The sequence below is a fragment of the Hyla sarda genome, chromosome 5, assembly GCF_029499605.1.
Source record: "Hyla sarda isolate aHylSar1 chromosome 5, aHylSar1.hap1, whole genome shotgun sequence".
In the NCBI taxonomy this organism is placed as follows: domain Eukaryota; kingdom Metazoa; phylum Chordata; class Amphibia; order Anura; family Hylidae; genus Hyla; species Hyla sarda.
Window position 1 is genome coordinate 134334928 of NC_079193.1, and position 15771 is coordinate 134350698.

The window sequence follows — 15771 nt, forward strand, 5'->3', positions numbered from 1 at the left end:
TATATTCATGTGTTGATATTTCCTTGCTTAACTTGCTTGTAAAGCATTGTGTAAAATACTCTAGAAATATGGTCCACACTTATGCCATTGCCCTTGTGTTATGAGTCTGGTATCTGAAAAATTGCAAATTCTAATGTCTGACCTTTGTTGGTTCATTTATTAACATATACATTATGCTGAAATATAAGGATTGAAGTCTTATGACTTCATAAATGCACTGAATTTTATCATCTATCTGTTCGGCTGTCTATCTATCTATCAATCAATCATCTATCTTTTTGTCTAATTATCTATCTCATTTATCTATCCATCCATCTAGGTTTTAGTAGTTTGTGCTTGCTATGTGATGCATACTTTAGATACATTTCTAACGTATAAGTTTTAAAAAGTATCATAAATATCTGTTGGTAACACAGCACACAGGGTAAAAAGCAGAGGAGGCAGATGAGCACAGGAAATGGTATTTTCCTGTTTATTTTAGATACAACTAGGTGTGAAATTTTATGTGAAATAAAGTATTAAAGAACTTTAGCAGGAGAACACAATTTAACCCTAAAATCATTCCTTCAGTCCCCTTCCTCTTTTCTTGCCCCCCTTTCTTGAAAAACTGACACGTTTTCAGTCCCTTCTCCCACTTCTTGACTGCTCTTGCTAAACAGCTACCTGTATATATATATATGGGCTGCCAACAAACATTGCAGTAACTACAGTAGACAACTTAAAGGGATCTGTCACCAGAATCACCCACACTAGCCTATTAGTATAGGCTTGTTGTGCGGGAGGAGCTGATGACAAAATGGTCTTCACGGTTTTCTGATCTGTGGCTCTGTTCCTCCGTTATTACTGTTTTTGTGTTTATGCAAATAAACTGGGTTGGTGCACTTGAGGTGTTTCCACCTGTGTGACATCTGGCTTAGATCTTCAGAGTAAATGTCCTCCTTATGCATTTTGATCTACCTCCCTTGTAAAATCTTTCTCATGTGCAGACAAATTTCAATTCATGTCTTCATGGCTGTGAAGGAGCTCTGCTTGCCACTTTCGGGTGTACCGTGGAAGTGGCACATGCGCAATAGTTGCAGAAAGGACGCCAAAAGTAAAAACCCTCTCTGCTAGCGAGAAGGATTTCACAGGGTAAGGGATATCAATATGCAGGAAGGGTGTTTACTATAAGGAAGCCGTCTGGACCGCTCAGTGAAATGGGGGCTTGGGAACAAGATTGGCAGTCTTACTGTAAAAACCATCTTACTGTATGAAACCATCTAAAGTTACAAAACTAAGTGGGTTCTTTCTCAGTTTCCCCCACAAGTAATATTTTTTGTTTGAAAATTGTCTGTGTCCACAAGGCCAAAACAGGCTGTGTCTATAAAGGTGAAGGTTATACTAGTCCTTATAATATTGTGTATTTTACTGTCCAGAATACAATGCTGCGTGTACAGCTTATATATGCAGTGGAGTAGCTGACTGGGAGTGTGAATAGCCGATTGGTGCTTTAGTTACAATACAGAAAATTGAACACCTATTGTAGCCATACTGGATGCCAGGACTCTACTTCCCTGCATGATACTGACAATTTAGCCATGCAGTGACTAACAGGATGGAACTATATTCTCAGCAGATATTACTCACAGGAAATATATTCTTGATTGCAGCTGAAATTTCCCTGGCCATATTCACACTCTGCACCACATCTGCTAAAAAGTTTGAAAATATATATATATATATTAATATATGCTGTTTTTTGACAATCGTAGTAGTTGCAGTTTCAGGAATCGTCTTCATTTCTATGGAAAACAGTTACTGTAGCTGCCACAAGGAAGACTTGTGATTCACTATATGAGAAATGTAATGCATATTTTTATCATTTATAAGTCATCCAATCTGAGTTGACTTGTTAGCTGGAGCTCTGATACAAGACAAAATGTGAATGGACTTTTACAAATATCATTCATAACATCTCATAGCTGTGTATCTTCTCTTGTCCATGGACTGTTTCTGTTCTTTCAGTTTAGGCTTGCTCATTGAATTGCATTACCAGAAAACACACTTACTCCTTAGACAAACCCTTCTTGTTCACTGAGCTGCAATACCAGACACAGTTTACAGACAAGAGTAGCACTCTTTTAGGTTAAAAAATAGACTTCTTCCTAAAGACAAGAAGGGAAATTTATGAAGCTTTTCATGTCTTCTTTTTGCTCTATGTTTGTTGCATATATTCTCGCAAGTGGTGAATTTGCACAAAATTTGTGTACTTTATGCAAAGGGATTTTTAACTAAAATAACTTTTGTGCACATTTTACAGTGGTTACTGATTTATGAATTGTGACCTAAAACATACACCAGCCCAGACCTGGCTTACAAAAATGGCTGTGGACAACATTTTAAAAAAGTTGGAAAATTTTTGCCCAATATGTTGAAAATTTGCATTATTATTGTGCAAAATAGTTATTATTTAATGTGTAGTTGCTTAAAACCGGAAATCTCTTTAGCATAAGTGTGTATGTGGAGTCACTTGAGCAGGATACATCAGTTGAATATTTGTAAGCTTTAGTTTTTTTGTGGGGGTTTTTTTTTAGCAATTTTCATAATTTCTGCTGTGTCTGAATCACATTTCATGTTTTGTTTTTTTTCTTTTTGAAGCTTGCTGCGTATAATACACAACCTCAATAAAGATATGAATATCATTATTTTCTTTAAAACATAAATAAATGATAGAAATAGCATGTGCTACTTGCACCCTTTTGGTCATTAATATTAGGCCAATTATCTTCCATATTATAGACTACCTTACATCTAACTTCACGAAACTTAAAGGGGTACTCTGGAGGAAAAAAGTTTTCAAATCAACTGGTGTTAGAAAATGATGCAGATCTTAAACCTTCCTATACTTATCAGCTGATGTATGCTCCAGAGGAAGTTGTGTAGTCCTTTCCAAGCTGACCACAGTGCTCTCTGCTGACACCTCTGTTCATTTCAGGAGTAGTCCAGAGCAAGAGTGGTTCGCTATGGAGATTTGTTCCTGTTCAGGACAGTTCTGACATGGACAGAGGTGGCAGCAGAGAACACTGTGATAAGACTGGAAATAACTACATGACTTCCCCTGCAGCACATATAGTAAGTAAGATTTTTGCTGGATAAGTCTTATATTGTAAGGAAGCACTAGTAACAAGGTCCATTTTCCTGAGGCTATGTTCACGTAGTGTTTTTCCAGGCGTATTTCATATTTAAAAATGTGGGGGCTTAAAAGTGTAAAATGAAAGGTCTCTAAAATTATATAAACCCCCCCTCCCATAATAAAAAATGTAATCACACTTATTTTCCCATTTTACAAAAATAAAAAATATAAAAATTGACATATTTTGTAACGCCATGTGCGTAAATGTCCAAACTATTAAAATATGTTTATGATCCCGCACCTTCAATCAGCGTAAACATAAAAAAATGCTGAATACCAAATATACAGATTTTTATTCATATCATATACCAGAAAACAATTACTAAAAAATCTATCAAAAAGTCCCATCAAAATAAAAATGGTACTGATAAAAACTACAGATCACGGCGCAAAAAATGAGCCCTCATAAATCCCTGTATACGAAAGTTATAGGGGTCAGAAAAAGACCATGCTTAGTCAGTTCTAAAGCAGCTGTGAACCTGTTTGTCTGCAGGTTCCCGGCGTCCCGCTTTATGAAGTGTATGCATCGCACTGTCTAAGAATAAAGACACCAACAGCATTCCTCCCAAACCATGAGTGCTCCCTCTGTTCTTCTTTCAGTATTGTGGCACTTTCTGTAATGGTGTCACATGTGGGTGTTTCATTTTTGTATTTTCCTTTGAATGTATATAACTGTGAGCTACTGATATGCCATAGGACTCAAATGTAAACAGACCTCTATGACTTCTGAGCCTTGTTGTGCACCCGCCCAGCACGTTACCCCATATGTGGATGTATTTCCATAGGGGAAAAAGCCGTCCAAAATTTGTAACCCAATGTCTCCCATTACCCCTTGTGAAAATTAAAAAAATTGGGTAACCCCAGCATTTTAGGTATAACCCTTGTTACGTTCCCTTTTCCCATTTTAGCAAAATTCTCTTTCAAAAAGCCAAATTTTGCTCCTTTTCTTCTGAGCATTGTAGTGTGCCAGCAGAGCGGTATTTCCATACTCAGAAGAAATGAGGTTTTAAATTTTGGGGAGCATTTTCTTCTATTCCCCCTTGTGAAAAAGAAAATTTTGTGGTGACACCATTACTTTAGTGTTAAAAATCAAATATTCAATTTTTACGTCCAACTTCAATGCAAAGTTGTCAATCACCTGTGAGGTGTTTAGGCTCACTATACCACTTGTTACGTTCCTGGAAGGGTGTAGTTTCCAAAATAGTATGCCATGTGTTTTTTTTTTTTTTTGCTTTTCTGGCACCCTGGGGACTTGCTACATGCAACATGTAGCAAATTTCCCCCCCCCACCCCGAAAAAAAAAACATTTCAGCAAAATTATCTTTCAAAATGCCAAACTTTGCTCCTTCCCTTCTGAGCATTGTACTGTGCCAGCAAAGCACTTAACGTCCACGTATGGGATATTTCCATACTCAGAAGAAATGGGGTTTTACATTTTGGGGGGGATTTACTTCTATTACCACTTATGAAAAATAAAAATTTGGGGTAACACCATTTTCACGTCCAACTTCAACGCACAGTCATCAAACACCTGTGAGGTGTTAAGGCTCACTATACCCCTTGTTTCGTTCCTTGAGGGGTGTAGTTTCCAAAATAGTATGCCATGTGTTTTTTTTTTTTTTTTTTTTACTGTTCTGGCACCATGGGGACTTCCTAAATGCAACATGGCCCCCAAAAACCATGACAGCAAAATTTGTTTAAAAAAATCCCACAGTTGCTCTTTCCCTCTTTCATGAAATTTGGGGATTTTTTTTCCAAGAAAGGATGCAAGTAACGATGACAATTTACCACTATGTTAAGTGGAATATGTCACGAAAAAACTATCCCAGAATATATGGTAAAAGCATCCCAGAATCATTAATGCATAATGCAGTGACAGTGGACAGAATTGCAAACAAAATTTAGCTGAAAATGTTTTTGGGGGACATGTCACATTTAGGAAGCCCCTATGCCAGAACAGCAAAAAAAAAAAAAAAATCCCACATGGCATACTATTTGGGAAACTACACCCCACAAGGAACTTAACAAGAAGCACAGTGAGCGTTAACTTTTTGTTAAAGTCGGACGTGTAAATGAAAAAAAAAATTTCACTAAAATGCATTTTTTTCCCCTAAATGTTACACTTTTACATGGAGAAATTGGAGAAAATTCCCCAGAAAATTGGTAACCCCATTTCTTAATGTGGACATTAAGTGCACTGCTGGCGCACTACAATGCTTAGAAGAGAAGGAGTCACATTTGGCTTTTGGAAAGCAAATTTTGCTGAAATAGTTTTTGGGGGGCATGTCACATTTAGTAAGCCCATATGGTGCCAGAACAGCAAAAAAAAAAAAAAAAAAAAAAAATACACATGGCATACTATTTTGGAAACTACGCCCCTCAAGGAATGGAACAAGGGGTATAGTGAGCCTTAAAACCCCACAGGTGTTTGATTAATTTTTTGCTAAAGTTGGACGTGAAAATGAAAAATTAGACTTTTTTCACTAAAATGCTGGTGTTACCCCAAATTTTTCATTTTCACAAGGGGTAATAGGAGAAAAAGCTCCCAAAATGTGTAACACCATTTCTTCTGAGTATGGAAATACCCCATATGTGGATGTAAAGTGCTCTGTGGGCGAACTACAATGCTCAGAAGAGAAGGAGCGCCCCTGAGCTTTTGGAGAGAGAATTTGTTTGGAATAGAAGTCGGAGGCCATGTGCGTTTATAAAGCCTCCATGGTGCCAAAAGTGGACCCCCAACATGTGACCCCAATTTGGAAACTACACCCTTTACAGAATTTAATAAGGGGTGCAGTGAACATTTACATCACTCTGGAGTTTGACAGATCTTTGAAACAGTGGGGAAAAATTAAATTTTTCATTTTCACAGACCACTGTTGCAAAAATTTGTCAGACACCTGTGGGGCGTAAATGCTTACTGTACCCCTTATTACATTACATGGGGGTGTTGTTTCCAAAATGGGGTAACGTGGGGGGGGGTCCATTGTTCTGGCACCATGGGGGCTTTGTAAATACATGGGCTTCAATTCTGGAGAAATTTTCTCTCCAAAAGCCCTCTCTTCTGAGCATTGGAGTGTGCCTGCAGAGCACTTTCAGAAGAAATGGGGTAAAAAATTATGGGGGGCTTTTTTTCTTATTTTCCCTTGTGAAAATTTAGGGTAGCACCAGCATTTTAGTGAAAAAAATAGTTTTTTTCATTTTCCCATCCAACATTAATGAAAATTCGTCAAACACCTGTGGGATGTTAAGGCTCACTATACCCCTAGTTACGTTCCGTGAGGGGTGTAGTTTCCAAAATGGGGTCAGAACCGCTGTAAAATCAGACACCCCTGTGCAAATCATCAATATAGGCCTCAAATGTACATAGTGCGCTCTCACTCCTGATCCATGTTGTGCACCCACAGAGCATTTTACATCCACATATGGTGTATTTCCGTACTCAGGAGAAATTGTGTTTTTTCCTTTTACCTCTTGTGAAAATGAAAAGTATGGGGCAACACCAGCATGTTAGTGTAGAATTATTTTTTTTTTTACACTAACAGGCTGGTGTAGACCCCAACTTTTCCTTTTCATACAGGGTAAAAAGAGAAATATATATATATATATAATTTTACCGCAATTGCTCCTGAGTGCGGAAATACCCCATATGTGGCCCTAAACTGTTTCCTCGAAATACGACAGGGCTATGAAATGAGAGAGCACCATGCTTATTTGAGGCATAAATTAGGGATTTGTATAGCAATGGACTCGGATGCAAGCGTTGCAATTGCCTCCGCTAACAAAAATATTCTACGCCAGTGATTCCCAAACAACAGCTGTTGCTAAACTCCCAGTCAGTAGCTGTCCGGCAATGCTGAGAGTTGTTGTTTTGCAACAGCTGGAGGCCCCGTTTTGGAAACAATGCAGTACGTGTCTGTATATGTAGTGTTTTACCCTTTATTTTGTGTACTGTTTTTAGGGTACATTCACACGGGCAGCTCAAACTTGAAGCAGGAAACACACTGTAAACCCCCGCCCGTGTGAATGTACCCTGTACAAACTTTCAGCTGTTGCAAAACAGTTGTACATTTGCAACAGCTGGAGGCACACTGGTTGGAAAACCTCGAGTTAGGTTCTGTTACCTAACTTAGTATTTTCCAACCAGTGTACCTCCAGCTGTTGCAAAACTCCCAGCATGTACTGATCGCCAAAGGAGGAGATGTAGTTATGCAACAGCTTGAGGCATGCAACTACAACTCCCAGCATGCCGAGACAGCCGTTTGCTGTTCGTGCATGCTGGGAGTTATAGTTATGCAAGATTTGGAGAGGTATAGTTTAGAGGCCACCGCACAGTGATCTCCAACCTGTGGCCCTCCAGATGTTGCAGAACTACACATCCCAACATGCCCAGACAGCAAAGTGCTGTGTGGGCATACTGGGAGTTGTAGTTTTGTAAGATCTAGAGGGCCACAGTTTAGAGACCATTGCACGTTGATCTCCAAACTGTAGCCCTCCAGCTGTTGCAAAATTAAAAGTCCCAGCATGCCCAAACAGCTGTCTGGGCATGCTGAGAGTTGTAGTTTTGCAACATCTGGAGGGCTACAATTTAGAGGCCACTGTATACTGGTCTCCAAACTGTGGCCCTCCAGATGTTGCTAGGCAACAACTCACCTACTGGCCTCCATCATCAGCAGGATTGCCGCCGCATGCAGAGGAGGATCGCCACTTGCCGCCAATCACCGCCTGCTACAACTACAACTCCCAGCATATACCTCCGCCGCTACTCACAGGACAGTTCCCCTACTCTGCCCAGATTATCGTGGGTGGGCAGAGCGGGGGAACCAAACTTATTTTCCAGGTCACTGAAGACCCTCATGACCCCAAATCACTGCAGATCGCCGGTCTCAGGACCCCCCAGGCATTGGCACGGGATGCCTGCTGAACGATTTCAGTACAGTTACGCCCTGGGTCTTTAAGGATCGCGGATGTAGAGCGTACCTGTACGCCCTGCATCCCCAAGAGATTAAGGCAAGTATGGTTACTTAGGGGTGTGAGATTTACACTGGGGTTTGTTCAAGGATTGTCCTTATCCGCAGCCAAAAGTCCACGTTTTCACCTCAATAAACCAGGTCCACACTAACTTCTCTTTATACAAGATCTGGCTCCTCGCCAGGTTTATATCACTCAAGGTTGCAGGTACAAAACGAAACATAACACAAAATAAAACTTGGGCCGTCCAGCCGCTAACAGCACAATACAGACCCTGTCTGCCAACAGGGCTAATCCCTGCCAGTTAAAACGTGCAACCTTATAAGACACAGTTCACACTTGAACATAAAGTCCCATTTAGACATGGCTGCCTGCCGTGTGTCCTCAGAGCCACAGTTCTTACAAGATTACAGTCCTTCGTTTGGTCACTGGTAAGTCCATGTGTGTCCACCACAGCCATCTGCTGTGTTCCCGTCGGGCAAAAGGACACAGTGTCTCCCCATTTGCATCAGTCTGGGATCTAGGGGAGAGCCCACTTAGTCACTGGTGTGTCTTTGTGTGTTTACTGGCACCCAATTCTCTCATTCGCACTTTCGCAAGCCACTAACTACAAGCCTCTTGGTCATCTCTTATTAATCCTTTGTAGAAGGCTCCGTTAAAGGACAACTGTACTGGAACACTTTTATATATTCCCGTCCCCGGGCCTCAAAAATAAACAAAATAAACTTATACATACCTTCCTACGAGCCCCCGTTGGTCTGGCACAGGCCTCACGGTCCGGCAGTGCTGACCTCGTTCCACTTCCTGGGGACGGGGACGCCGCAGAGCCATCGGCGTATCACCAGCCACAGCGATGTCCCGCCGGCTTCTTACATGACAGTGGGCTCAGCCTATCACAGGCCGGGGCAGGACATCGCTGCGGCCGGTGATACGCCGACAGCTCTGCGGCGTCCCCGTCCCCAGGAAGTGGAATGAGGTCAGCACTGCCAGACCTTGAGGCCTGTGCCGGACCAACAGGGGCTCGTAGGAAGGTATGTATAAGTTTATTTTGTTTGTTTTTGAGGCCCGGGCACGGGAATATATAAAAGTGTTCCACTACAGTTGTCCTTAAATATAACACACTTTTAGCATCAAATCTTCCATGTTGGTCAGAGCCACACCCTGGACACTGGCTGCGGACAAGGCAGACCTTTTAAGGCCTTAGTATTCTCCCATAACTGCAGGACTACAGACCAGGCTTCACTGGAGACCGACCCGTATTACATCACCTGTTGGCAAGTCCTCATGTGCACACTCCACAAGTTCTTGAGTCTCCCCTTCAGTAGGTTCATCATTCTTTTTCTTGACATGGACGCTATGCTGTTTCCGGACACTACTATAAGTCCTACATGCTTGTTTTATACAGTTCAGATTTTCTTTCGCCTTTCTCTGGAACACATCCAACCCTCTCATGGTTTTTACCATGACTCTGTATTTTATCTCTGTGACCCCTTTTCGTTGGCTCTGTTTTCTCATCTGCCTTCCCTTCAGGGGCACCCGCTTACTCAGGGCTGGCAGCCGCTTCAGAGTCCTTGACTCCTTCAGGCTTCTCTTCAGGTGTAGTCAGCTTGTACTTCTGTTTTTCTCCTCTCTCTCTCTACCTTTAGCCTCAGCTGTGACACTTTCCTCACTTGTAGCTTCTGCAGTTGTCTCTGGTTGAGCCTCGGCCTCAGAGAATGTTTCTGCCTCAGAATTTTCACCTTCATCCTTCAAAGCCTCTTCAGCTTCAGAGGACTTCCCACATGGCTTCTCCTCAGTCTTGCTGCTGGTTTTTCAGAGGTCTCTTACTTACAATGGTCTCCTCACTCTCGCTGCTGGACCTTGAGACATTCTCTTGTCTTCTGAAGGTCACCTGTCATTGGCCTGTCTCTTCCTTTGAGCTGGTTCGGCCTGACTCTTCTCCTCCTTTAGAAGTGGTCTTCCCCTTTGCAAGGGTCTTGGCCTCAGGGTAGTTTCCCAACAGTCTCTTGCTGTCTCGCTGCTCACTCTCCGACTTCTCTGTCTTTTTGCCACCATCTCTTTGCTCACTCGCAGACTTCTCTTTCACTTCACCACCATCTGCGACAGTGAGCGCAGCACCCAGCTCCACATGCACTACGCTCCACACAGTTGCATCTTCTCTGGCTTCGAAAAGACCAGGGCCCCTTACCCTACTTCTGCTTCTCTTTTCTTCAAGCTCTGAGGAAGTAATCAACTGCTCCACTTTGGGCTTCACATTATCCACAGCTTTCAATGTAGCTTCCTCTTTCTCGATCACCATCACTTCTAACAGATGATAGCGCGACTCTAGTCCCACCTTGGACTCATCGTCAGCTGGCAGTTGGAACCCATGCTCTGGCTCCACCTCTGGTTGCCCAGAACACTCCACTGCACACATGGGTCCACTTGACTCTCTGGTCTCTTCATTCTCTTGGACCTGACTCGCAGTTTGTCCTTCAGCTCTTGCAGCAGTCTCAACCGCCATGTAACTACTGACTGCTGACACTTCCCATCATCAGTCTTTTTCACACTATCTACAGTCTCCCCAATCACAGTCTCTAAGCGGAACTCTCTATCTATGTATGGTTCATGTCAGGTGTTGTGGGCCTATCATGTGCACCCTCTCTAGGCACCTGACTTCCCTTAAGGACTCAGTGTTTTTCCATTTTTGCATCTTAACTTTTTCCTCATCACCTTCTAAAAATCGCTTTCAATTTTGCACATAAAATTCCATATGATGGCTTATTTTTTTGTGCCACCAATTCTACTTTGCAGTGACATTAGTCATTTTATCAAAAAATCCACTGCGAAAGGGAAAAAAAAAATCATTGTGCGACAAAATTGAAGAAAAAATGTCATTTTGTAATTTTGGGGGCTTCTGTTTCTACGCAGTGCATTTTTCAGTCAAACTGACACCGTATCTTTATTCTGTAGGTCCATACAGTTAAAATTATACCCTACTTATATAGGTTTGATTTTGTTGTACTTCTGAAAAAAAATAATAACTACATGCAGGAAAATTTATACGTTAAAAATTCTCATATTCTGACCCCTATAACTTATTTTTTTCTGCGTATGGGCCAGTATGAGGGCTAATTTTTTGCACCGTGTTCTGAAGTTTTTATCGGTAACATTTTTGTATTGATCAGACTTTTTGATGGCTTTTTATTCATTTTTTCATTATATAAAAAGTTACCAAAAATACGCTATTTTGGACTTTGGAATTTTTTGGCGCTTACACCATTGACCGTGCGATTTAATTAATGATATATTGTTATAATTCGGACATTTCTGCAGGCGGCGATTCCACATATATTTATTTTTATGTAAACAGTTTTTTTTTTTTTTTTTTTATGGGAAAAGTGATTCAAACTTTTATTAGGAAAGGGTTAAATTATATTTTATTCACTTTTTTTAACTTTTTTTTTTTTTGCAGTGTTATAGCTCCCATAGGGGCTATAACACTGCACAACCTGATCTTTTACACTGTTCCCTGCAAAGCCATAGCTTTGCATGGATCAGCATTATAGAGGGTTGATTGCTCTAGCCTGTAGCTCAAGCTTGGAGCAATCTAACGCCGATCGGACGCAACGGAGCAAGGTAAGGGGACCTCCGCTCGCATCGTAGTTGATCGGGACATGGCGATTTTATCGCGATAGTCCCGATCAGCCCGACTGAGCTGCCGGGAAGCTTTTACTTTCGTTTTAGACACGGCGATCAACTTTGATCGCCGCGTCTGAAGGGTTAATAGCGTGCAGCACAATGTTCGGTGCTGCACGCTATTAATCCAGGGTCCCGGCTATCATGAGCCGCCGGGACCGACCCAGAATGATGTGGGGTCACGGCGTGACCCTGTTTTAAATACCGGGACTGGGCGCAGGGTGTACAGATACGCCCTACATCCTTAAGAGGTTAACCCACTATGCACACTCTGTTGTGGACCCCTAGATCCCAGCCAAGCAATCATCTTTTTTCCCTCTTTTGTCAGCTCACACAGGTGTTCTTTTGTCCTGTTTGAGCTGGCAGCTGTACACATTACTTCCCCAACAATATGCATGCGTTTTCACATAAAAAAACATTATCATTTTGCCTAGATTTACAAGTCCCGGTACAGTTCATATCCTTCTGACACAGTTTATGGGAAGAAAAACAATTTAGGACATCTAGTCCACCTTTACATTTTTCAGGCTTTTCTGAGCCCAACACCTTGACATTTCTATGCACAGACTTATAGAGGGACATGTATCAATGTTTGCTTATGTATTCGTTTTTTTTAGTTATTTTTTCCTTCCAATTTTTTTGCTTATGTGCGACTTATTTATCAACTGGTTGCAGCTTGTTGGTAAATTCGTTGCACGTAAGAAGTTTATATTGATTTATTTTTTGCTTTGGTAATGGCTTTTTCTGCTCCATGGTTGAGCTGGAGTACATCTGGTGTTTGTTTTCATGCGATTCGACATTTTTGCGGCTTTTGAACATGATGAATCTCTGACCACTGCAAGTTGAAAATGACTTTTTGCTTAGGTAAGAAACTTTTCCTTTTTTTGCTTAGCAAGCTTGAAGATCAAAATGTTGCAGGAAAAAAGATTAGTTGCATGCGCAACTTTTTTGCAACAATTATAAGCAAAACAAAGCACTAAATGCTTTGATAAATGTCCCCCATTGTCTCTTTCCACAGGCCCCATAACCCCTGGAACAGTCTTACCAGAATTTCCTGCCATCCAGTCAGTTAAGGGCTTGCACTGGACACCTCTGAAACAGCTCCTGTGCTGCAGAACTCTAAATCCACCATCAAACTTTGCAAAGGTCGCTTCCACCTGCGCTGCAGCTGTCCACAGCAAAGCGCTTATCATGACCTCCATCTTGCAACACACCTCGATACATGGTACAGTCCTCAATTTTATGTTGCCCCTATTAACGCCTTCATACAGTCTCAAAACTTCCTTTGCACTCTGTAGGTGGCCTGTCCACCTGTCTTCTCACTTGAGAAGGAGCACCCACTCACTTGATGCGATCCGTTGCCCCTAGCAACGCCTTCACCACAGGCTCAGTCCTGCTGTACCACTCTGCAGATCCTTCTGCTTTGTACTCTTCAGGTGGCCTATTCACCTGTCTCCTCACACGGAATACCCGCTTGCAATATCCTCGTTTGGTTGCTCCCATCAACAACTTCACTGCAACTCGAAAGCTGGTTGCTCCTGGCAACATGATGCACTTTAACATGATGTCCGCACCCTCCACCAATTGTGAGATTTACTCTGGAGTTAGCTCAGGGATCGTCCTTCTCCACAGCCAAAAGGAAACGTTTTCACCTCAGTAAACTAGGTCCACACCATCTTCTCTTCATGCATGGTCTGGTTCCTCACCAGATTTATTTTACTCAAGGTTGCAGGTACAAAATGAAACATAACATAAAATAAAACCTAGGCCGTCTAACCACTAGCTACACAATACAGACTCTGTCTGCCAACTGGTGGGCTAATCCCTGTGCACCCAATAAACTTGACTGCTCTTGCTTACACAAGTGTGGTCTCGTTGTCATTTCCGGAGGAGAAGCGCCTGGCACAGTCCTGTTTTTTACGTATTTTATCCACTTGATATCTGCTCTTCACTGGAGTGACCTCCAGCTACTCCAGAAAGACGCCGCGGCCACCTGACCACCAACTCTTCTGCGATTCTACATGCACACCACAGGGTTGTGCCCGCAGCACAACTACCTCCGGTAAGCAGACTACGCACTTTTTGGGGCACCTGTTAACCAAAGATCTCTACACTAGGAGCGCACCTTTGTTTTCTCTTTCTATTTTCAGTTAAAACATGTGACCTGCCACCTTATAAGACACAGTTCACTCTTGAACATAAAGTCATATTCACACACGGCCACCTGCCTCACAGCCACAGCTGTTACTCACAAGATTACAGTCCTTTACTTGGTCACTGGTAAGTCCTTGTGTGTCCACCACAGCTACCTGCTGTGTGCCATCTGGCACAGGGACATGGTGTCTCCCCCTCCTTGCATCAGTCTGCGATCAAGGGGAGAGCCCACGTGGTCATTGGTGTGTCTTTTTGTGTCCACCACAGCCACCTGATGTGTGCCCGCCTGGCAAAGGGACATGGTATGTTTCCCCCTTGCATCAGTCCGTGATCCGGGGGACAGTCCAGACCACACTGTCTGACTTCCTTATAAAACACTTCCCCTCTCTGCTGGGCTTTATTATTCAGACCCCAGGTGAAGGTTTCTCCCAGATCAGGTAGGGAAATATACCGTGCCTTACTATCAAAGAGGTGTTCCCATCTCAGCTAACATAGTTAAATGGGCACTGTCATTTGAAAATACATTTTACATAATATAGATAATAACATTGTATGTATATTTGTAATATACATTAGTTAAAAAATTTGCATATTTTTGGGTGAAAAAATGCTCTATACTTCTTACCACTAGAGGTCCTTATACTGTCTTGTACCTGCCGCTATTGCTTGTGTGTCTGTGTACTGAGACAAAATACAGGAAGTGTGGGCTGGACATGAGGAGCTCTTTGTATGCTTCTGGCATGTAAATCAGCCTGGGGCCGTGTCACAGAGCCTCGGTGCACCGAGCAGCCAGTTGTCAGCTCTGAGGAGTGAAGGAAAAAGTTCCCACATTCGATGTGAGGGAAAGTAAGGAAACACCTCCTCCTCCTCCTCTACATTCAGTGTGAGCAACATAAACAAGGAAATTAGGAGCCATAAAAGGATAAAAACAGGATTTAAACTTTTGGATAGCATCAGAGGATAAGCACCAGTTAAAAAGTCTGGAGCATTTTTAAACGTGCTGTGCATGTCAAGTTAAAGAAAAACAGTCATCCTGTTCACCCACAATAAACACAATACACTGGGTTACAGTGTGGGTGAACAGGAGACCGATGAGGCGCAAGCAATCACGTGACCAGCGCCAGTGAATACAGCTCCGGACTACAGGTATGTATTTAACTCATTGACCCCTCATCTGTCTCCTGTTTACCCACACTGTAACCCAGTGTATTGGGTTTAATGTGGTAGAACAGGATGACCGTTTTCCTCTAAGGGTGTGTTCACACATTTAGGTTTTTATTTGCAATATTTAGATACAAAGCCAGCAATGGATTTGAAAGGATGAGAAACCTTAGTCTATCAATTATATATGTCCTTCATTTATGATCCATTCTGGGCTTTGTATTCAATTATTGCAGTTAAAAACCAGAAGAAGTGATCACGCCCTAAATTATTCCGCAAATATGTTGTTTTTGCTAATTTATCTCCTTTTACTGATATTCCTGCTCCTTTCTTTCACTTGTTGACAGCTTGTTGCCTAGTTGACAGACCACAACTCCACACTGGTGGTCCGACTGATTTTGTTATATACATTATGCACACACACACACGCAAACACACTGGCATACACTTTATATACACATACAAACACACAGACACACAGATCAGCCTGACCATCACTTTTAGAGTGCAGCAATGGTCTGTTATCTATAGTCATGGCCTTAAATGTTGGCACCCCTGAAATTTTTCAAGAAAATTAAGTATTTATTTTCTTAATTAAGTATTTCTTGTTTTGCTATACACGTTTATTCCCTGTGTGT

General features: G+C 42.0%; 1 protein-coding gene across 21 annotated transcripts in view; it reads left to right on the forward strand.

Annotated features, from left to right (window-relative positions):
- IKZF1 (IKAROS family zinc finger 1) overlaps window positions 1-15771 on the forward strand; it is a 373972-nt gene that overhangs the window by 157775 nt on the left and 200426 nt on the right. The window contains exon 1 of one of the 21 annotated variants that reach the window (XM_056520310.1): window positions 3090-3111. The exons of 19 other annotated variants lie outside the window; for them this stretch is intronic. The gene's annotated coding sequence lies outside the window, so the exon portion shown is untranslated. Of the gene's footprint in view, window positions 1-3089; window positions 3112-13765; window positions 13881-15771 lie in introns of those variants that run through there. One more of the 21 variants, XM_056520309.1, reaches the window with a different exon arrangement.